General features: G+C 46.9%; 1 protein-coding gene across 5 annotated transcripts in view; it reads left to right on the plus strand.

The window, feature by feature from the left end:
- The window catches only part of NBR1 (NBR1 autophagy cargo receptor), a 1466631-nt gene that overhangs the window by 1026512 nt on the left and 416052 nt on the right, over positions 1-24067 (plus strand). The gene's annotated exons all lie outside the window — the stretch shown is intronic.

Genomic DNA, 24067 nt, shown 5'->3' on the forward strand with positions numbered 1-24067 from the left:
CAAATTCTGGATTTATTAAATTTTATCAAACAGAGTAGTTGAGTTACATTTGCAATCGGGGCATTTCAATACTTGTTTACATTTCCCCAGTTTTTCCCAACGATGTTCAACTTCAAGAACACAATTTAACTTTCCAACTCTTCAGTCTTTACCCCTTCCCACCCTCCACCCCCGCCCCCGAGCAGAGTTACATCAGAGAAATGTACACATGTTTCAAGTGGACCTAATTGTTGCATGACCTATGTGTTCCGCATTATCATCATCCATTGTCCAGTTTAGGTAGCAATAGGGTCACTAGATTTTGGGGCTTAGGCTGCCCAGGGGCACATCTTACATTAGACAGTAACAAGGGTATTCACCAAAATGTCTACTAATATTCCTAGGAATCAGTGTTCCGAGAGGATTCAGGCAAGTACTCCTTCACAAAATTGTTCCACATCACTTCATTCTGGGCCGCCCTCCCATGGAGGGCGGCAGTAATTAGCTCCATTGTGCAGATGTTGGTCACCACTCCAACCCACTCTCTTAAGCTGGGGACTAGGCCTGCCTTCCACTTAATAACCAAACATGCCCTTGCGGCAAGTAGCAGTGGGGCCACTATACCTTTTACTCTGGTCATATCACCTCCACACACTTCGAGACCGAGCGGCACTAGGAGGGGTGTGGCCTCCCAGGAGATCCCATCCACCTGTTTAATCCAACTAAGAACTTCCTCCCAGTATGTCTGGGCCTGGGGGCATTTCCACCACACATGCCAATAGTCTGCCCTCTCACCACACTGACGCCAACAAAGTGGGTTCCTTGACATAAACATTTTCGATAATCTAAGAGGGTCGTATTGTCTCTGTGGAGGAGTTTAATGGCGTGGAGTTTGTATTGTGCCGCTATTGATACCTGGGAGGCTCCCTTGCAAATACTATTCCAGTCCTCCGGGTCCGGTTCCATGCCAAGGTCTCGCTCCCATCTGTGTTTCAAACTATCGGTCGATCCCCTCCCCACCTCCAGTAATGCTCTGTACATACTGGCGATCGTGCCCCTAGTCCCCAGACATTGTATCCAAAAGTTATTCAAAGGGGGAAAGGTCTCTCTGGATTTTATCACGCCACTCTTTCTTCGTGAGGGTGCCCTTTAGCTGCAGGAAGAGGAAAACCGGCAATGAGTGCCCCCTCAAGTCAGTAATTGTGAGGTAAACCCTGTTTTTCCACAATTGTCCAACCCTCTCAAGACCCGCGTCATACCATGATTGGAATCTAGCGTGGTCGTGGATTTCTTCCCATATACCCGGGGAACATATGTGGCTCAGGGGAGAGGGCCACGTAGTGACTCCCTTCATGTCTTCCCCTTCTCTCCATATCTCCCATATTGTACCCAGTATAGGGTGGGTCCTGAGTCTACGTATCAATTTGTGTCAAGGGCCCCACAACCACTCTCCCACAGTAGCCAGGGTTAGGCTATGGTTATCCAGATGTACCCATTGTAGATCCTTCCTCCCTCTTTTAAATGAGGGACCTGCACCCTCAATTTACCGCCTTATAATACAACTGAAGATCGGGGAGGCCCACTCCACCTTTTTCTTTGGGTAAGATGAGAATTTCATATGGTATCCTTGGCTTTTTCTCTTGCCATAGGAATTTAATAATGGCTCTCCTTACTTCCTTAAATAATGTGTCTGAGAGTTTTATGGGAAGCATTTGGAACGGGTATAAAAACCTCGAAAGGCAGACCATTTTTATTGCATTAAGCCTCCCCATCCAGGAGATTGTGAGCTTTTGCCATTTCGCTAGATCACTATGGAAACCGGCTAGGAGGTGAGGGAAATTTGCCTCATGTATATTCTCTAATTTTTTGTTCAAATGTATACCCAGGTAACAGAGGGCATTACTCTCCAGCACCAGTCTGAGTGTGGAGCGGGAGATGTCATCGGGTGTGAGCTCCTTCAGTGGGAATAGTATCGATTTTGACCTATTCACTTTAAAGCCCGAGAGAGCACCATATTTCTCAATCAAGAGTATGGCCCTGGGTATGGACGTCAATGGGATTCTGACATGGAGTACGATGTCATCTGCATAAAGGGGTGTTTTGTATTCTTTTCCAGCCATCTGTAGGCCTTCCACTTGAGGGTCCGTCCTAAGAATTTGCGCAAGAGGCTCTACAGAAAGAGCAAACAGGATCGCCGAAAGTGGGCAGCCCTGCCTCTACTCGAGTCAAACCACCTGGAGTATTCTGAGTTGACCATAACAGCAGCCTTAGCTGATGTGTTTATTGCCTTGATCCCCCTACGGAGGGCAGGGCCCAGTCCAATCTTTGCTAGGACTGCTTCCAGGAAACTCCACTCCACTCCACCCTGTCAAATGCTTTTTCGGCATCGATAGACAGCAGCGCCGGGTTGGCTGTGATTCGTGAATTAGGTGAAGCGTCTTGCGCATCGTGTCAGCGCCCTCTCGTCCTAATATGAATCCAACCTGGTCGGAGTGAATCACCAAAGGCATATGGGTTTCTAATCTGGCAGCCAGCACTCGGGTGTATATCTTTGCATCTATGTTAAGAAGGGAGATGGGACGGTAGGATCCACAATGGTTGGGATCCTTGCCTTCTTTCGTGATCACCAAGATTATTGCCTGGGAAAAGGAATCAGGAGCCACTTCCGTTTGCAGGATATCGGAAGATAGGTCTACCATGAAAGGGAGGACGTAGGTTATAAAGGTTTTATAAAATCCTGCTGTGTAGTCATCATTTCCTGGTGCTTTCCCCAGTGGAAGCCTTTTAATTGCCCTTTCTACCTCGTCTGCCATAATCGGTGACTCCATCTCTTCTACCATTTCTCGAGGGAGCTTCGGCATTTCCACTCCCTGCAAATATTGCTCAACCTCTTCCTTAACCCGCCCCATTTCTGATGTATAGAAATGTTTGTAGAATTTTGCGAATGCCTCTGAGATTCTCTCCGGTTCCGTGATCTGTGCTCCATCCCCTTTCTCAATGGCCATGACCAACCTTTCCGCCCGCTGCCCCCGTAGCCTGGCCGCCAACAGTGCATCTGCCTTATCACCCTTCTCATAGATTTTGCTTGAGAAACTGAAGTTTGCGTATCACCAAACCTTCCTCCAGGCGTCTTATTCCCTCTCTTTTCTGCACTGCCTCAGCAACTTGTTCTGCCCTGTCCTCCCTATTATTTCATGTAGCTGCGTCTAGTTGGGCGATCTCCTTCCTTAGCCTTTTTTCTATTGTAGCCCTCTCCCTCTTCTTCGCTGCCCCTTCCTTAATCAGGGCACCCCTTCACGTTGCCTTTGCCCTCTCCAAAACTGTTCTCTTTGAAACCTCTCCTGTGTCATTTATCTTGAAGTAGTCTTGAATCTCACAGGTCATCTCTGTACGAAAGATTGGGTCCTTCCACAGCGATTCATTACATCGCCATTTTGTATTTTTGCGTGGTAGGGCAGCCAATCTGATAGCAACAGTAACTAAGTCATGGTCTGACCATGAGATTGGAACTAGATCGGCTGTGTTGGTGACTTCACATATGTCCCTTGTTAAATACATGTAATCAATCCTAGTGTATATCAGGTGTGGGGCTGAATAGAAAGTGAACCCTTTTTCCTTGGGGTGTAAATTACGCCAGGCGTCTTGCAAAGCATACACTTGCATCATTTCAATCACATCCGCTCGGCCACCGTCCGGCAGAGGACCGGCATCTGGGTTGCCTGCCTGTCTATCCAAGGTGGGATCTGCCCACAGATTAAAGGCCCCCCCTAGAATGACATACCCCGCTGCCTCTAGCATCATTTTTGGGACTGTGCGCTTCAGAAAACGGGATTGACCAGCATTGGGGGAGTACAGCGTTGCTAGTGTAAGAATGTCTTTGTGTATTCTGCCCACCAACAAGATGGCTCTCCACTCCAGATCAGCCCAGGTCTTGGTGATCTCAAGATTGAGCCCTTTCCTAACCAGTATACCAACACCTGCCTTTCTTAGGGGACCAAAGCCCCAGTATTCGGAGCCCATCCTGGAGTACAATACTTTGCGTTCCTCCCCTCCTTTATATTTGGTCTCCTGGAGGAAGAGAACATCCAGATGTGCTCTTGAATTCCCTGCTCACCAAGGATCTTTTATCCAGTGAGTTTAAGCCCTTCACATTAAGCGTGCCAATCCTGAGCGACCAAAGCACACTAGCTGGGGGCGGTACCGCCATCATACCTTTGTCCATTGTTACTTTTTATGCGGATGTCCGTTACAACAATCGCTTGATGACTTATCTGTACCCTTAAACCTATCTTTAAGGTTCCATGACTCTTCCCAATCCCTTTCCCCGCCTCCATCCCTCCTCCCCAGCCCCATTCGGCATCCGACCTAGCTGGCACATGTCACCCAGCCAGCCTCGGACCACCAGTGCGGAACTTGCAACCCACGGCCCAAATTTAAAACATCACATCTAACCATGAGCCTCCCTGTCCCCTCCCCCCCGATCTCCTCTGATACCTCCCTGCCCCCCTTTTTGCTCGAACCTTCTAACCCTTTGCATTTTATTTCCAGGATGTCTTCTCTGGAGGTAAACATCTGACCATAAGTGTCGTGGCTGGACCAGAATGGGTCATCTCACCACAACGGTTACCTTCGGAGTATCTTACCCATGGTCCAGCCTCCCATAAACCGCACCTTCCACAGGAGATATCTTACAGCATGCGCCATGTCTAGGCCCCTGTCATCTCCGGGGATCCCCTCTTCCGATGACTTTAATGGCCTCCGGTGTGGCGCTTCCATTGGCCCATGCTGTTCGATGTTTGTTACTATCAGGGCTCTGCTCCTGGTGAGGCATTCATCCTCCTATATTTCCTGGATCTCAGGATTTTCGTGCGTCTTGGTCCTTGAAGTCTCCATTGTCGATCTTCACAGCGCCCTTCTTCCGGGTTATGTTCATTAGCTTGGTTGCCCACCATGTCCGATATGCAAGCTCGTATGTCCTTTTATGTTCTCAACCGGATGGTACTTCCCTTGTTTTCAAACGTGAGGGAAAAATGGTACTCCCACCAATATCGGATCCCCTTTTCTTTGAGCCATTTGCTCAGGGCTGCATTTCCTCTGAATGGCCAGAGTGAGCGAGGATAGGTCTTGAAAAATCACCACTCTAACTGTATCATGGAGGATTTGAGGGGTGTACTTGGCCTTCTCCAGAGAATTCTCACTCTGTCAGAATAATTATGGAATCCCACCAACACCGTCTTTGGGCCACCAGGAGTCCCTCCTGCTCTATGTATGCGATCAATCTTGGGTTTATTCACCGTGTCGTTGTCGAATAGGGTTTTTAGAATTGCATGAAGGGACCTTTTCATATCCTGTTCCGTTTCCCTTTCTCGTGTCAGTATCCCAAAGATCCTGAGGTTATTACGCATTTTGCGATTTTCCAAATCGTCAATTTTAGTTGGGTGTTGTATCGGGGTGGTCTCATCGGGAGTCAGTCAATCTCATCAGGCGCGGTTTGGCGTGGGCCGAGGCTACCACAGATCCCAGAGGAGGGCACATGCCCCGTGTTCGGGGGCCCAACCCTCTGTAAGGAGCTTATTGCTTTAGTATTCGCACTCCACTTCTCACTGCATGTATTGCAGATGTGCCTTGCGATGGTTTTGAGTTGCAGGGCCTCAGTTCCTTTATGTTCTAGGATTCAGGTCTATCAGTCGAGGCATTAGAGTTGACCTTGTGAGGACAGGTATTCTTCTAGGACTTCTTTGTACATGGGTAGGTCTGTCCACCTGCGTCAGTGTGTTCCCTTTAAGTCAAAATCGGTGGGGGAGGAGGGTCTCTCTGTTCGCTTAGGTGTTGTAAAGTGCAGAGGATGTTGTAGAGGCGTCAATCCGCTATTGTTTCTGTGCGCCGGGGTCTGGGAGGGCTTCAGAGTGATTCCAGGGACAATTTCTGTTTATGGTCCCCACTCGTCAATGTAACCCTGATGCACAGCACTCCAGGACTTGTACTGTGCGTTGTTCTCCTCTCGTATGGCACATGTTAACCATACGCAATTCTAAATAGTTGTGCGCTTTGTGGATTCAGAGTACACCTTCTGGGTGTGTGGTATAAGGTTCAATTCAGACCGGCCTCATTTATTCCATTGGTGTTATGGGCCACTGGTCTGGCTTATGTAGTGCAGGTGGGAGCGGGCCCTTGCTGAGTTCCTAACCTTCTATGATGATTGTGCCCCTACGTAGTCTGGGGTTACCCAATGGCAGCCTTGTTGGAGGATTTGTGGGGAAGCAGCTCCCAATGTGCAGGCTGTATCTGGGTGCCTCTAAGCAGCTCCGGGGGCTTTATTCATTCAGTCGTGTGTCTGTTGAGCACACAGAACGTTCCAGCCGGGTCTCTGTGTACAATCGAGCTGGGGAGGGTCGGGCAGACTTCGCCTCGTGACCGTGTGTTTATACTGCAGTACATCCCGTGTGTACCCCGCATGTGCCCAACACCGGCTGATGAATCATGCATCGCGGGTGAATGTGCACCAGTCAATGTCTGGGGCAGTACGCTTCAGAGAGGGCGTTTGCAGCATCACTCGGGAGGGGGGGGGGGTCAATGCGCGAGCAAAATGCCGGTCCCGGCTCCCACAAAGCACTCAGCGGCTCCTATTGAAGTTGTTCAGAGGGGCTGCAAGTCTGGATGCAATAGTCCGCCTACGAGTTACATACAAGTGGGGCGCCCTGGGCTCCCTTCGCCAGCCACCTAGGTTCCCAGCCACGTGCCCTGCAGGATTCTTCCGGAGAGACATATGCAAGAGTTTGTTTCACTTTCAGTTGCGCTGTGTAATGGAGCGCCGCGTTCACTTGGTCTTTTCTCTGTGAAATCTTCACCGGGTTTTGCTCTGCAGAGGGGGGGGGGGGGCATCTTCATACAGCAATGCACCGTGTTCTGCCAAAGGGTGGTCCCAGAAGTGGGGGGTCGATCCACCTCAAGCACCTATGGGGCAGAGCTCACACAGAGGTGAAGATTATCTGTGCGCCCCCTGGTGGCCAGTCTTTGTAGAGTTTAACGTTACATGTTTGAAGTGGGCACTCTCACTTGATTGTTACTTCAGCCAAGCAGTGAATCAAAAATGTAATTAGACTTTATTTCCAAATCACAGCTGCGTAAAATCATTTTCCTAAATATACATTGAAACTAAATTTCTAATTTAGCATTCAGGAAAATGTCCTCTATAAACATGAATTGTGTAGATATCTATCTAAAATGCATTCATTTAAACAAAAAGAACAATTGGATAAAATATGTTTTCATAAATGCCATTTTTTGGAATTCTAAAACATGTTTCGGAATTCTGAACTTATAATACATAAATCTAGCTGGACAGAGTTTGCTGATACAAAAAGATGCTTTCTTTAAAAATTAATTTTTGATGTGCCATCATCTTCTATTCAAGCCTTTCGACAAAAAAGCTCAAACCACAGGATCACTTAAAAGTAACGAACATGGATGTGCTTGCCTACATTTTCAAATGAGTCATTTTCTTCCTGTTTTCAAGGCGCAGATGCTAGCAGAAATGTGAAAGAATATGAATCTACAAGTAGAGCTCTTTCACATATGGTATCTACCCAAATAAGGCAGATTTCTCAGCCTTGACAAGAAAGATGGCAATTAAGACCTCTTGGGGTAACAAGTATTATTCCAGTGAGACGGTAAGAGTGTCTTGGTGGTTGTGTTTGTGATGGGACCGAGATGTGTGCAGGCGATCCTTGAATTGTTAAAGCCAGAATTGTCAGGCAGACTTGTTTAAGCGTCTCCTGCACAGCACAGGGAACTAACCTGGGAGTCTTGTCAATACTGACAGAGCCCAGGGGTTGGCTGTGTGCAAATTAATACAGGGAGACACAAAGGGAGAGCAAGAAAAGGGGAAAAGGAAGTTAAATTCACCCCAAAAGAGCTGAGATGGCATTGCACTATTAAATCTGAGGGTAAACCTTTGAGAAAATCCCTCCAAAAACCCATGAAAATAGGGGCATGGACTAACAAACGAAGGGGAAGCAGCGCTGCTGTCATTTGTGGAACAGTTCAAAGTACCTGTGACTTATACGAATGGCCCAGGATAATTAGCCTCTGAGGTAACTAAACAATCAACATTGAATAGGGTGACAGAGACAGTTATTATTAAGCAAGCGATCACAAGTTTCTCTGCTCAAGATGTGCATGACAGTTTTGACCAAGTGATGATTTCTGGTCAATATTTTAAAGAAATCTTCAAATAATTTAAGTAAAAGCGTCCTGAAATCCTTTGCACAATTGGATAAGAGTGTATCACAGATGCCTGAATTGATAGTTGCATGGGGCGGGAGGACAGTGGCTTTCGCAGGTCAGTCCTCCGGTGCCTGGAATCTGAATGACATAGGCTTGTGGAGAAAGGGTCCAGGGTCATTTCTACCACAGCTGGGGACGGAAATCCCGGGGATTTAAACAACTCCATGGGATGGTTAAGAAAGGTCCAAGCGCTATTGAAAACTATAAGAATGATCAACGTTCTAAAGGAACTGAAACCATGGGGAGAAGCACACAAAGGGACACCAAAAACATATGAACAAACATGCTGCGGACCCCATTGCAGTGGTTCGACTTGCTGGGATACAATCAGGGCAGTTGGAAAGAGTGGCCATGGAAAATGAGCAATAAAAGAATAAGTATATGGATCATTCCTCAGGCCTACCCCTGGCAGCCACCCCTTCTGTCCTAATAATGACCAATATGTCACCAAGAGCGAATGCTAAGGGGGAAGAGGACCCCTTAGCCCTTCTCAAACAACCATACCTTTGGTTGCATACCACTTAGCCGCTCATTTACCTAACCCCCAATTGCTTATAATGGCTAGACGAGTGATGCAAGTTGGTCCAACAAAAAGACTGTATCATACTCTCCTTTGCCTCTCCTGGTATGGCTTTATACACTTTGGACATCTCAAGGTCCCAACCGTCATGCTGCCCAAATATCAGATTGATACCTTTTTTTAAATTCTTTTTTTAAAACTTTTTTAACCCTCCTCATTTATTCGAGTACAATAAAGCAATTGGATCAAGGTGGAAATAGACCAACTAATGTATCTGGTTCCTTTTTAACCATACACAATGGGTACCCATCACAGTTGAAGGTGGGCCATGACATGAGGCAGAATGCCTCTTTCGAATGGATTGTGTCCTCCCATCTATTCCTTATCCCGGATATTTCCCAATATCCAGCTTGCTGCCTTCGGAATGTTTTTTTTCAGTAGATGGCGCTGCTGCCTTCGGAATGTTTTTTTTCAGTAGATGGTGCTTTGCGTCGAATCTTGGTTGTGTCGATGTCCCTCAGAGGCCTCTGTCTTGATGTCGAAGTCACCGCAGGTATAAGTAGCACGCGCAGCGCCCGTTGGCCTCATTTCAGTTTTTATGCACTTCACAGCTTCTGTAGGGGAGAGGAACAAGGGTTGGTACTCTCCATATTTTCTAATCCCCAAGAAGGACGGAGGATTGAGACCCATCTTGGACTTAAGAGACTTGAACAAGTTCCTCGGGAAGGACAAGTTCAAGATGGTAACCCTTTCTCAGATCCTTCAGGCCCTCCAGATTCAGGATTGGATGGTATCATTGGACCTCCAGGATGCTTACTTGCAGGTGCCAATCCATCACAAGCACAGACAGTACCTGAGGTTCGCCATTGACAGTTCTCATTATGTTACGCTCATCTTGTCTCTGCGGGGACGTCGGGCGCTGATGCGTGGAGTGTCTGCTTCCCTGGTTAGAGGCGCTGCACGTTTTTTGTTCCCTGGACTGGCCTTGGGTCAGCTCCTACGACAGGGGAAAGGGTGGTGAGTGAGACTGTCTGTGCCTGCCACCTGTGACCCCCACCCTGCTCCTTCCACATGTGTTCCCCACTCCGGGGCTCTGACCTTGTGTATTTGGTTGGTGGGCTCTCCTTCCTGCTTAGTCTCAGCTGGGGCGCAGTGTCCTGTAGGATCCAGTTACTTCACTGACCCTTGAAGTCGAGAGACACCCCAGTACTGCTGTGGTCGCAACTCAAGTTGCTTGTGTTGCTCTGCTTGTTATTGTGTGTGTAATCCGTTGTATTGTATGTTGTCCTTGTCCATTATCTGTGTTGTCCTTTGCTGCGTGTTGCAGTCCGTGCTTGTTTCACTGTTTTGACTCGTGTCACTATTGTGGCACTAAGCCCTCCTCGGTGTGCGTTGGTTTGATGTAACGCGTGTGAGCGCCAGAGCCAGTGGGTCAGGGAGGCCTGCCTTGTGTCTAGGGGGCCAGCGCAAGCTCAGATGCGGTTTGCGTGATCTAACCTGTTCTTTCTTTCTCTTTCAGGTAACTGTGATCCGGCGTGATGAATGAATCCGGTCGATGGCGATGGAAGCAGTGAGTAATGCGTGGTGGTGAGAGGGCGCAATGAATGAGCTCAGTGGTTAACCTTGTTTTCCTTCTCTTGCTACTGCAGGTGATGGTGACCAATGAAAGCTGGAGTCCTCGATGAAAGCTGGAGTCCTCGACGAACAACCGGGTCGTTGCTGGAGGCACAGGTAAGTCAGAGCAGGTGAGTATGTGAGGCCCAATGGTCTCTGGCTTTTCTTTGCAGGTTTGTAGAACATTGCTGGCAGGAGTTCCTTGGAGAGTGTTACGCTGCTAACTGCAGAATACCGCAAAGCATGCCTTAGGGCTTGCGTGGGGCTTATATAGCCAACCACGCCCTGCCACTCCCATTCTGCAATTCATTCCAGAAGTGCTCTGTCACACCCATGATTGCAGACTAATGCACAAGCTAATGGCTTAGAGCCATGCCCTTAACTGCAATTAGCACAGAAGTCAATCATTCAGTGGCAGACCGACTATACCTGTATTTTCCTTGAAGTTGGCTCCATGAGCCTGGCACCAGGACAAGGTCCAGGTGGCCCTCCTTTGAGGCTTGATCCAGTCGGGCCCTTAATGTGCCCCAATGTAGCCACTGCTGCTGGGCTGGGGCGATCTGGTCTGCTCACCGTGACACATTATCAGTTTCCGGTTCTGCCATTTGGGCTGACCTCCGCCAGAGGGTTTTCACCACGATAATGGTGGTTGAGGCAGCAAGTTTCAGGAGAGGGGGGAATTCACGTCTAATCCCACCTGGACGATTGACTGATCAGGGCCAGTTCCCCAGAACAGGCACTGGAACATCTCAGCTACACCTGTCACTCCCTTCACAGTCTGGGCTTCTCTCTAAACTTCAAGAAGTCCCTCATGATAACATCGCAAAGACTCCAATTCATCAGAGCAGTCCTGGGTGCATCCTTAGGAAAAGTCTTGCCACCAGAGATGAGGGCTCAAGACATTCTGCAGATGGTGACAAAATTCCAGAATGCCCAACATCTACCGGCCTTCTATTTTCAGAGGTTGCTCGGTCTCCTGGCATCCTGTATTTTTCTGGTGCCCGAGGCTTACCTGAGAATAAGATCTCTCCAGTGGGCTCTCAGGACCCAGTGGTCACAGTTCTCAGGAAGGATGTCAGATCTCCTACAAATCCCAAACAGAGTCTCACTGGATCTTCAGTGGTGGGCCTGTCTGGATAACATTCTGAAAGGAGAAACTTTTTGGCAACCATGGCCAGAGATATCTGTAGTGACTGACACCTCATTCACGGGTGGGGAGCCCATACCAACGATTTGACCATCTGCGGTCGTTGGTCTCCATCGGAGTCCAAACTACATATCACCCTTTTAGAGCTGAGGACAATCAGACCAGTGCTGATTGCCTCCTGCCATCTGTACGGCGAAAGAATGTCCTGATAATTGTTAAGGATTTCAATCGGGCAATACACCCGGGTCTCAGCCTAGCATGCAATGCACAAATGAAATACTTATTTTTTCTGTCTATAGGTTCAATATTCTAAGTGATATACCACTCATATCACACCCCTCCTCAAAATACCCCAGGTCACAATGGACCAGGAATCAGGCTGGTTGGTAAAGGTAAGATTGATTTATTTATTTAAAATTCAAATCAGACATATGTTTTAATAGATAGGGCAGCAATCACCAATGTGGTGACAATATAAATCAGAAAGTAGATCAGGCAGTTGAATTCACTTTTGAGCAGCACAGAATGTAAAACACAGAAAACAACAGTTTTGGCTTGTTAAAAAGATAGCGCTTAATTTAAGATTTCCCCCTGTAAAGTTCTCAATTCACACAGAAGCAATTCTACACAGATGTAAGTAAGCAGTAGGTATTCAGGAATATAGAACAGTATATAGGGTTTGAATGCAATCTTGCCTCCCCAAACAAGAGAGAAAAAGGTTTTTGGAAATAAAGGCGGGAAAATGAAAACAGAAATCAGTTTTTACAATGAAAATTATGCTCTAAACTAGAGTATTAAGGCTGGTTACCAGTTTGAAACATAGTAAGCTCCAGAGTGGTCCGCGAAAACCAACCCCAGCACCTCAGTGTCTGCCTTGGAGGACTCAGTCTGATTACCCATGGGATGATTTTAAGGATTTGGGGTTTCACAAGACAAAAGGATTGTAAAAAAATGATCACCAGCACAAGGTCTCAAAGCAAGGTTTCAAGACTGGCGTGACAAAATTGCAAGTTCTTAAGTTAAAGAGAGGATGGGTTATAGATTGGGATAGGACAAGGCAAATATACTATGGGTTACTATGATTCCTATTGATACTTACAGTCCACTGTGATTTAAGATTGGACCGTCAAGGGCTCTGGTCATCCGGATCAGGTCTACAGACAGCAGGGCACCTCTGGCGGGATATGTCAGCTGGGCGGTTCTGGTCAACGGACTGGTACCTCAAACTGGACTGGATTAGATTGGCCCTTCTGGTTGCTGGACACTGTAGATCAGCTGGATGGCGAGTTTCAGCAGGCAAGCATGAATGGTAGCAAGCCAGACTGGATCAGAATTAATTCTTTTAAGTTTTGGGATGGTTTCAGGATTTGGGCCTAGCTGAAAGAGTTCAGCACTGCTGAGGCCTTGGCTTTTCAAGAGATTTGGTTCAGGAACAAGATGAAGAATTCAAAACAGGGTGCCACGCTGGAATCATTAACAGTCTGTTTTTGTGTGTTGTGAGGTTCCCTTATTTATCTTGCCAAGTGACATCACTAAGTTTATGGTAGGGGCAGACTTGCAACCCACACCCACAAGGCTATGATTGGTCAAAGACACAGTTCCTGCCTTGCTTTTTGCTGGTAGGATGACAGAAGGGGTTGTCCTGTTTTATGATATGGCTTCGGAACCTCCCTCAGTTATTTGGACCAAAATGTAACTTTCCCATAAATACATATTTATATAATTATGCCCTCTAATAAAATAGGACACATACATTACATATTTGGTGGGTTACTTTTACATCCAACTCCCAGATCGGTGGGACCTGCTTTGTCTTTCTGTGGAATTTTGTCAATTTTAATCATAAAGGTTTGGCCTAACAATTCCTAATTCGGTACATATATGTGCAATCACCCCTAGAACATGGGCACATAATAGTAGATTTGCAGCGTTAATAGTTTTGGCGCAATTGGTCTTTTTGCATAACTTCAGTTTCTTACACAGTAAGAAATCCTACCGAGTCTTCACATGTCTATCATAAATTCAGATTTCAATGGATGTACTTTTCATTCCTTTACTTATTTTTGCAGCCAAGTTAAATGTCATGAAGTTCTGTGGCAAAACAAGCAAATTAATTCCAGAATCACAAGTCAGGTTTTTTTTCTTTTCCTCCAAAGTGGGAGCAAACGGCCAGTCCTTTGAAATTCACTGATAATCCTCTCCCTGCATCCTGCCCCTCCCCGGGAAGGATGATTGTCCAAGCCTTCTGTTGTCTTTGCTTGGGGCATAGACAAATATCTAATGAGGTCCTTTGTTCTGAGTATGCAAGGCCACCCCGCAGTAATTAGGCCTTCCAGTCCGCTGTGAAATGTCAACCTGTCATGATGCCTACTCCCGGAGAACCAATCCAGGACCAGCGTCCCCGGAAGCAGACATCATGTTCCCGGGGAAAAGGCCAGCAACCCCTAGTAGGGGCCCTTTGGACACTGTCCTGGCACCTTTGGCGCCAGGCTCATTTTGGACCTCAGTCCTGGCGCCATAGGCGCCAGGCTCATAAAGGGAGTGTTTATGTGAACTTACCTGATGCAGGCCGTGCTGCCAGATCCAGACCTCTTTGAGGCCTGAAGGGACTATTTTACCTGTGGGAATATTTTGCCACTCGGGCGTGGCCGGGGAAGAATACGTACCTGGAACTACTTTGGGGGCTATTTAAGCCACACCCAGACAGCAGCTCACGCTTCGCGTTGTTCTGCATCTAGCAGCTGGAAGCTCACCGTGTCTGCTCCTGCATCCTGACTCCAACCACGCCCGCCTCCATCCTGGAACACCTGTAAGGAAAGAAGAGAAGGGAAAAGGTGAACAGAAGAACATTACCTGCTTCTACCCGGAGTCCGGAGTCATCATGCTGGCGATCCTAAGGGAAGACATTTATTTTAAAAAACGCATCGCGTTGCTCGCTGCAGCGCCGCATTCCACTCACCTGTTCACGAGGCATCTCCGTGCTCCTTAGCAACCATCTGCACCATCCGCCGCATACCTGCGCCTAAGGGGGAAGAGAAGAACAAAAGGTGAGCAAAAGGAACATATTGAGGAAAGCCAGATTTTCGCCATAAGACTTACCTGATTATTGTTGGGAGAATCTTTCCTCATCTCAGGTCAGCGCCGCTTCTTCGGCAGTACCGTACCCCAGCCCCTATGGGGAAAAAAAGACACACGCATTAGTGGGTGAATATAAGGACATTAAAGGAACCACCCATCATAAACTCAGCTGAGTTTACCTTCGGCGAATTGTTTCCTCTATGCAAAATCTTCACTCAGCACCTGTGATAAAAGGGATAAGAGACGGACTACTGAATATAAAGGCAAATAGAAAAGGAGGCCAACTCTTGAACTTTTACAACAGTATACTTACGGCACCTTGCCAGGAAAGTCAAGTAAGCTTGGATCCTCACCAATCCGAACACCAGTGAAGTAACTGGATATAATCGCACCCCTGCACCAGAAGCAGGATGGCGAGCTCGTCCTTTCAAACCTTAAGGTGAGAGTTAACAGGGAATTTCGGAGGTGGTCTGAGGAGAGTGAAAGAGGGAAGTGGGAGGCCGACGCGCTACTCTGCAGGTAGTTAATCCCCTTTCTCCATCTGCAGAAGGATTCTCCTGCGAGTCAGACAAGCGAGATTTGGGGGTCCTGTCCAGTCGGTCTTCCGAGTTCTGCGCATCACCTTAGAAGAGGCCGCAGCTGTCCAGACCTGGTCAGCGTCTCCGTGGGAGTCAGGTGAGCGTTACACAACCTGACGTGTCACCCTTCCCCAGGCTGAGGACTGTCGAGCAGAATTTTTCTTTTTTTTTTTTTTAAATAGTTCATGAACTCCAAGCTGGGTTACTTTAAGTTTTCATCTACATCTTTCATTAAAACATATAAAAATGAACACAGTTTATCGGTGGATTTTTACATTAGCAATCCTTAATCATTCTGAAAGAATTAAACCTTTAAACAAAAACATGCTTTCAAAACAGGCGATTTTGCACTTCATTCCTGAAAAAGCAAATTAAACTGAGTCCTTTAAATCAGATTTTCCTCTGCAGGACATGCACAATTTATTCAGCATTAGGTCTTCCCTTGAGTGCTGGGATTGTTTGCAGACAGTCTGGATACATGTAACCTGCCTTGGTTTAAAGTTTCAGTCTGCACAGCTGATTTTGTTACATGTTGCAATTTTAGCCGCATTTTCCCAGTGGAAGTGAAAACAATTGTTCCTGGGCTGCTTTTTTCCTTAGATACATTTTCTAAAGCTGTCAGTCAATGAGGCCCGGTTCCTCTGAGCCACACTGGGTGATCCTGGCATTTCAGTACCCTTTTACTCTCAATGATTCAGTGGAATTAAATGGATCTAGCGCTAAAACAGCACTTTTGAAGGTTGCAAAGCTAGCATTTTAAAAGCAATTTCGGTTTTCACCAAACTTCTGCTGTTTTGCTCCATGTTGAATGTGGCAGAGCCCACTGGCATGCTCCTGCAGTGATAACTCTGTTTTTCACCTCCCCCCCTGACTGTGCGTGGAAGGTGTGCAGCCTTTTCTGGTGGTGATCCTCAATTCAGTTTTGCAGATTTTGGCACGCACAGGAGTCGGCGCATCCATTTTGGGCTGTTTCTTTCACCATTTGTGAAGTGATGCAGTGGGGCACATTGGAATGGGTCAAAATATCCCACATAATGACGGACAGCACAGTGGCCATGTGCTACCTCCACAAAAGAGGAGGTGTAGGGCACTGTGCAGAGAGGCAATGCAGCCCTGGTTTTGGGCAAAACAAGAAGGAATCTCTCTGTCGGCAGTTCACCTAGCCGGAGAGCAGAACACGACGACAGATGCTCTGACCAGGCAGAGCACAGTCTCCCACGAGTGGGAACTAGCTGAGCAAGTCCTTCAAGGGATCTTCACCCTTTGGTGAACCCCTCAAGTGGGTCTGTTTGCAACCAGTGCCAACAGGAAGTGCGAACTGTACTGCTCAAGGGAATTTCCCCCAAGAGGAGCTTTAGGAAACGCGTTTGTGGTGGACTGGGAATTTCCACTCCTGTACACGTTTCCTCCAGTCCCCTTGATTCCTCACGTGATCAGGAGGTTGAGAAGGTTCAGGAAATCCATGATCCTAATTGCCCCGGACTGAGCCAGGAGGAAGTTGCATCCGAACCTTCTGGACATGTCCACATCTGCCCTCTGATTCGTCTTCCACAAAGAGAGGACCTTCTCTCCCGAGAGGAGGGTTGGGTTCTCCATCTGGATATCAGGACTCTCAGCCTTCATGCATGGTTTCTGAGAGGCTGAGATACAAGGATTGGGAACTTCCGGACAGCGTACTGGAGGTTTTGCTTTCGGCCAGAAGGCCAGCAACCAAATCATAAGAATGTTGAGCCTTTCTCATGTAATACGCCGGTGGTGTTTCTTTTCTATTACATCTGGCAAATCTGGGTCTCCAGATTGGTACCATCAAGGGATACCTGGGAGCGCTTTATATTTTTAAGCGCATTTCAGAGGAAGTCTCCTACTTTAAGATTCCTCTGGTAATACAATTCTTAAAGAGATTAACTAATGTTTACCCTCCGACCCCCTTTCAAGTCCCACTGTGGGATCTCAACTTGGTTTTAAACATTCTAATGGGTGCTCCTCTCGAGCCTCTACATTCTTGTCCATTAAACCTTCTTACCTTGAAAAACATTTTCTTAGTGGCAATAACTGTTAGGCAGAATCCTGTGCAGTTCCCTTGGGGAACACTGCAAAAAGATTAAGCCTACAGGAGTAAGCAGTAAACCCAATTGGTAGCAGTGCGCACCACCCAGATTTACCTGGTAACTGTGGCTGAGCAGTCAGACCTCTCTCAAGAAGAGTAGGGCAGTACATAGAGTATACACAATAGGGCTAAAAACACAGTAGAGCAAACAAACACTGACCAGAGCTTTGTATAAAAAGTATATAATTATTTATTTAAAACACACTTTTGGCAATATACTAGCACTCTAAATCAAAAGCAAGTTAAAACACAGTCAGGTAAAGTATACACCCCTCCCTTAATAACTATTAGACAAGTCTGGATTGAAACACCACGATTTGTTAAACAGATGTGAGCGCATAACCTGATGGCACTCTAATAGTTCAGTGAAAGGGCGAGAAAAAGGCAGAGAAATAAAACAGGTCCCAATGCTTTTAGGAGTTCTCAGCAAGGGAATAAAGGCAGTATAGACTGTAGAGCCAAAGTTCATATGGCCAGGCCCACTTTAAAAGGGAGCAAAGAGAAATGTGCCCAGGATCACACAGTTTAAAAATGCACTAAAAGTCTTTGCAGAATGTTCAAAAGAGGTTGGGGCGATTCAAGAAGGTAAAGTTAGAAGGTCTGGGGCCAGCCCAGTTGGCAAGCCAAGGATTTAATGGCGACTTTGGGCAAACCGAAGAAAGGGGGGGGCCAGGCAGGACACAGTACCTTAAACAGAGAGGAAGCTCCAGTGGCGGCAGTTGTTCCTGGCAGTGGTTGCAGTTGTTTCGACCAGGGGAAGAGAGGATCTCGTCGAGGTGGAAACGTGGAGTCGTTGCACTGCACAGTGATGAAACCAGCCGTGGAGTTCGTCAATAAAAGGAGCGTTCCTTTTACTCGCGGTCAAAGTGGTGAAGCTTGGCTATCCGGCCGCTGGGGCGCTTGGCACGGGCGATTCGACCAAGAGACATCTTTGGAAGGCGAAAAGGGCGAACTGGTTGGTCCCACCAGCTCAGAGGAAGAAGACTCGTCCAGCAGATCCTCTCTTGTCATCGGGAAAGTGGTGAGGCTTCACCGGTGGTGTCGTCGTTTGCAGATGGCTCAGCTTCTTCCCTCTTCGGATTCTTAGGTCCTGTGGCGACTTCTGAAGTTCCAGTCCCAAAGGCCCTGCTTTTATGCAGAAAAACCATCAGCCTAGCTTTCAATCACACATGCTAAGTGGTGAGCCGGGTGGCTCACCACTGGGCCATTCAGAGTAGAGTGCGACTTGGGTTGCCGAGGCAACGCAGTCCAGGGTGCCAATTCCCCCCTCCACCCCTCCTGTGGAACCCAGACAGAGTGGCACCATTTGGAGGGCTTCTGTGGAGAAGCCCGCCAAAATAGTGGAACAAACGGCTCGACCTTGGTCAGAGTTACAGAGACGGACACAAACGCCATTTTAGAAAAGAGTTCTGGCAAAAAGACCCAACCAGGGATTTAATATTAAATAAATAAACCGGCGGTATCTTTAACATTGCACCAAAAAGTGGTGCGTTTAAAATCAATGGGCAAATCCCATAGAGAATATTCCGGTGGAATACTTTGCGTGGTAACTACTGCCACCAGCCAGAAACTCGACAAGGGGGGACTGGACAGTGCCCCCTTGAAAACAGACCCAGAGGCAATATAATTAACCCCTTCCAGTACTTCCACAATATGATGGTTTGTACTGGTTCTGTTCACAATTTAGGACTAGTAAAGTAAATGGTGACTTTACATGCCCTGGGAGACAGTAGTCAGTCCCAGGGTATGGAATCTATGTTTGGGGGTCACTATGACACCCCTGTGTTACTGCACTGAGGGTGCTGTGTAACACACACAGAAAATAGATGATACCCTATGGAGTAGAAAGAAAACCCCATAGCCCACAAGCACACACAGTCAAAGACACTCAAATCATGCCTAAGTGTGGGAGGAAAAGAGTCTCACTCTTAGCAGGAGAAAAGAACAAACCCCAAAAATCCAGCACAGCTGCTGGGGGACTCACTAGGTTTGGGAAATTAGCCTTATAAGAGAATTCTTCCTAACGATAACATCAGCCCGAAGGGTGAGTGAGCTACAGGCTTTATCCTGCAAGCCGCCTCATACTGTTTTTCATAAAGACAGAGTGATACTAAACTTGAAGCCTACCTTTCTCCCAAAGGTTGTTTCTGAGTTTCATATTACTCATAAAATTACATTACCATCTTTTTATCCTCTACCACATCCGGGGAAAGAGGAAGAAAGACTTCACAGACTCGATCCTAGACGTGCACTGAGTTTTTACATTTCCAGACTGGCAGAACTGCAGCAGAATGACCAGTTATTTGTGGGCTATTCAGGTCACAAATTGGGTCTAGCCATCACCAAGCAAACCATCTCCAGATGGATTATTTTAACTATATTGGAATGTTAGATTGGCCAGTAAAGACCCTCAGAACATTTAAGAGCTTATTCGATCAGGGGTGTTGCAATTTCGTCTGCTTTGCAGAGGGAGTTCCGATAAAGGATTATATGTGCAGCTGCCACATGGTCGTCTATGCACACCTTTACTAAATACTACAGTCTAGACTCCTCCATGAGCCAAGATTCTGCTTTTGGAAAAGCAGTATTGCATTCTGTAAATACATGATCACATTACATTTTACTCCCTCCTCCAAATTATCTAAACTGCTTTGGGAGTGTATCAAAGATAAGTAATACGAGGGAGGACACAATCCATTTGAAGAACAAGTTACTTACCCATGGTAACGTTCTTTCGACTCAATGTTCCTCCCACGTATTCCTTATCACCCCTCCCAACCCACCCTGCAGTAAAACTTATCTTGCTTGTTGCAGTCTACGCTCTCTCAAGTGGAATAACCGTCAATCAACAAGACAGTGCTCCACTTGTCAAAACGGAACTGAGGCCAACGGGCACTGCATGTGCTACTTATAACTGCAGTGACGTCGACATCAAGACAGAGGTCTCAGAGGGACATCAACTCGACCAGGCTTCAATGCACAGCACCCTCTACTGAAAAAATTCCGAAGGCAGCAAGCTGGATATTGGGAAATATCAAAGATAAGGAATATGTGGGAGGAACATCCAGTCGAAAGAACGTTACCATGGGTAAGTAACTTGTTCTTCTCTCTTCCGATTCTGCTACATAACAGACACCAACATCTAGAAGGGCCAGTGGAGTTATACTGACTCATTACATACACATTTGCATCACAGAGCAAGCCTATGCGTTTTGTTGGGCACATGAACAAGTGGATGCATGACGTGGCTTATCTTTCCACCAATTGACTCAGCTGCACCAAAACACCCAGAGAATAAGGAGTGGCAAATTCCTGATCACGAATATGCATGTCTCTTGGACTTCATCTACTGAAATACCCTTGTCCCGGAGTCTCCTGTAGCATATTTGAGAATTTTGTCATGTAACATTGCGAATGATCTCAGCAAGCCTCTGTACTGTGAGCTGCTACAGCTTCAATAGAGGTATGATGTTATCAGATTTCAGGAGACTTGCCCGCTCCAGGATCTTGTTCTGGAGGGCTTTTACTACTTTTCTGTATCAGCTACCAAAAGTAAAAGGGGTAGAAATGCTGGGGGTCTGGCAATTTTATTTGCTAAATCTTTCAGAGGCCCCAGAACTTGAATGCAATGTAACATGGGATTGTTCAGAAGTGTTGTTTAAAGAATGTAAATTAGCGTATTGTTTTGTGAATTTTTATAATGCTAGTCAATTGACTAAAAATGCTAAACTAGAGAATTTTCTTGCATCTACAAAATGAATAATTGGAGATTTTAGTGCGCTCATGAGAGGAGGTCCCGTGATAAATCCAGGGAATTTGTCCTTTCTCCCCAAGCGGGTGCCACCCCCTTTGAGACTTTGAAGGTAAGCCCACTACGCAAATGCCCTAGCAGGTTTGGGCCAGCGGGATCTCAATGGGGGTGTGACTGCCCCCATTAAGGGACAAGGACTTATTTACAACATCTCCCTTACCACAAATACCCCAAATGTTTTCTGCATACATGAGAGCTGATGATAATGTTGGCCTTTAAAAAATGCTTGCCTTGTGTCCTGAATCTCCCACCCTTCTGTGTAGCTGAAACTGCAAAACCAATGGGACTGTCTCATTGTAGAGAGAGACATACAAGGGACATGACCCATAGCGGAGCTGAGAGGAGAAAGTCAACCACTGAGTACAGCTCAGTTGGAAGAAAGCCACACAGAGCAGACGCTGTTACTGCATCGGGAAGCCGACGCAACCTGGAGTTAGGACCACAACATGTACGTGGTCAGTGGAGAGCCTTGATAATGCTGCCGAGCCCAGGAGCGCCAGAGGCCCTGTGCTCTGAGGTTTCTGCCGGAAAGAGACCAACCTGCGACAAACGTGGAAGATCGGCATGCTTGAAGCGAGGCACTTGCACAACCAAGAAGGGAACCGGCATCCGAGAAGGAAGGTTCCATCGCAAAATGGGCAACCGCCTCCCCCAGACAAGGTCACAGTGGTACAGCATGGACATGGTACTCGGCCAAAAGAGGGAGGAGGGCGGCTGAGCTCTGCAGCACTTTGGGAGAGCGAGCCAAAACGCCAAAGTCGATAAAGTAGCTACCTGTCCAGGCAGACCTAGAGAAGAACAGAGCAAGAAAACAGAAACCAGAGAAGGGGAACACAAACGCCATAGAGAAGGTTTTTTTTAGAAACCACAAAATAAACTAATCACCAAAAATTGATGAACCAGAAGTTCGTACCCTAACAGGGGTTACCGGAAGAATTAGAGAGGCATAGTCCCAAAAGAGTTATATTTGATGGGTGGAATCCTCAAAATGGAGACATGCAGCAGAGAGGCCAATGTCTGACGGGGCCTGTTGAAGAAGGCCGCTTTCAGAGGCTGGAGAACTATCACCATTTCCATGAACCAGAGTCTATACCTCCACGGGAGACCATGAAGAGCGATCCTCTACCAGGAACCAAAACGCCCCGGAATGTAGAGATACAAAGAGTTAGTTTACGTTGCCAACATGCCAAAGCTGATAAAATAGCCAACAGACAAACCAGACGTTGACAAGCACAGAGAGTAGTACCAAGAGAATGGGAGCAACACTCCGATACAAAGAAGGGGGTTGGTGGCTTCGCTTGACGTCTAGCTGCGTGGTGGCATCGCTTGGTGCCATAAAGGCGTTCGACTCTGTCAGATGGGACTGGCTACATGCCACCCTACAGCAGTTTGGCATTGGGATGGGGTTTTCGCAGATAGGTGAAGTTGGTCTGTGCTAAACCAATGGCTCTAGTTAAAACTGGTAAGCACATCTCTGCGGGTTGGGTGTTGGGAAACGGCACCCAACAGGGTTGCATGATGTCCCCTGTTATTTATTCTTGCTGTGGATCCCCTTGCAGCGTTCTTGAGGGCTGAATACACTGCTGCTAGCATCCCAATAGATGAAGTAACACCTGTGGTATCAATGTATGCAGACGACATGCTTCTCTTGGTGCGGCATCCCGGGTTTAATTTACAATATATGCTGGATGTCCTGGACTGCTATGCAGAGCTCTCTGGTATCACTATTGTGCTAAATCTAGCCTGTTCCCACTTACATGCTTGAAGGAACTGAGACAAGAACAACTCACCAGCTTGGCATTAAAATGGTCTGTTGATACTTTCAGGCGGGGGGGTGGCGGTCAGCATTTGGTATGACCCCCAGGCTTCACATCAGCAGAATACACAGGTGGCTCTTTACCGGGTGGTGAAATCCAATAATTTCTGGTTTCAAAGCACCCGCTGTTGATGATGGGCAAAGCGGCCCTGCTGAAAATGGTGGTCCTCCCTCGCCTCTTGTACCACTTTGTGAATGTTCCTTTTGAAATACCCAGGATGTTTTGTTAATGGAGTGGGTTCTATAATTGGGGGATTTCTGTGGGTGGCAGGAACAGAATAGCCTTGCACACTCTCCAGAGGATTTATGAGAATGGGGGATTAGGATAAAGTGAAGGGTCAGAAATGAGAGACAGACACAAAGTTGTGGGGTTCTTAACATTCTCCATGTTTATTAAAGCAAAAAGGGTGGGATAAAGGCCTATCCGTCCCTATCCTAATGAGAATGTCTCTACATACAAAACTAAAGCTAGCTGACCTTGTGTCCAAACTATATCTGACCCTCACACCAACATGTACAAAATATGTGTAGGGTAAATGTCTCTGGTTCCAACTAAACAAATAGTGTGAAAACTCAAATAAGTGATTCCAATAAAACAGTCTTTATGTTCAGGAGTTGGCTCCCTTCTGCCTGAACCAATTAAGGATGCCTATTGGATGTATGTTATTCCAACAATGGTCTGGCCAAATGAGAAAATGTCTCTTTACCCAGAAATAAAATGCCTGCCTTGGATTAGCAAAGCAGGAAGTTCCCATCCATAGATTACTAGCTGGGGTACGCGGCGTTGCCCGTGTCCTGATCGAGTGCTGTCATTTGTGACCTGGTGGATGTTGGTCTTGTCCTCTTGCCAACAAGTCTTCCTTCAGTTTGCTCTGATGTCTCCTGTGCCCTGGAGGATGTGGCTCTTGTCATGTCATCAAGACTTGCTTCAGTTTTCTCTGGCATCTCATTTTCCCTGGAGAAAGTTGCTCTTGTCCTCTGGTTGGCAGGTTGTGCTGCTGTTTGTTGATTGTTTCAGAAGCTCTTGATATTGATTTTCATTTTGCATCAGATGGAGCTTTAGCAAATGGTATTCGTTTTTTGTGCAGCATGTTTGTCACTCAATGGCTTCTGCACATTTGAGAAAGTGTC

Source organism: Ambystoma mexicanum, chromosome 13 (assembly GCF_040938575.1).
Source record: "Ambystoma mexicanum isolate Mex_15411 chromosome 13, UKY_AmexF1_1, whole genome shotgun sequence".
NCBI lineage: Eukaryota > Metazoa > Chordata > Amphibia > Caudata > Ambystomatidae > Ambystoma > Ambystoma mexicanum.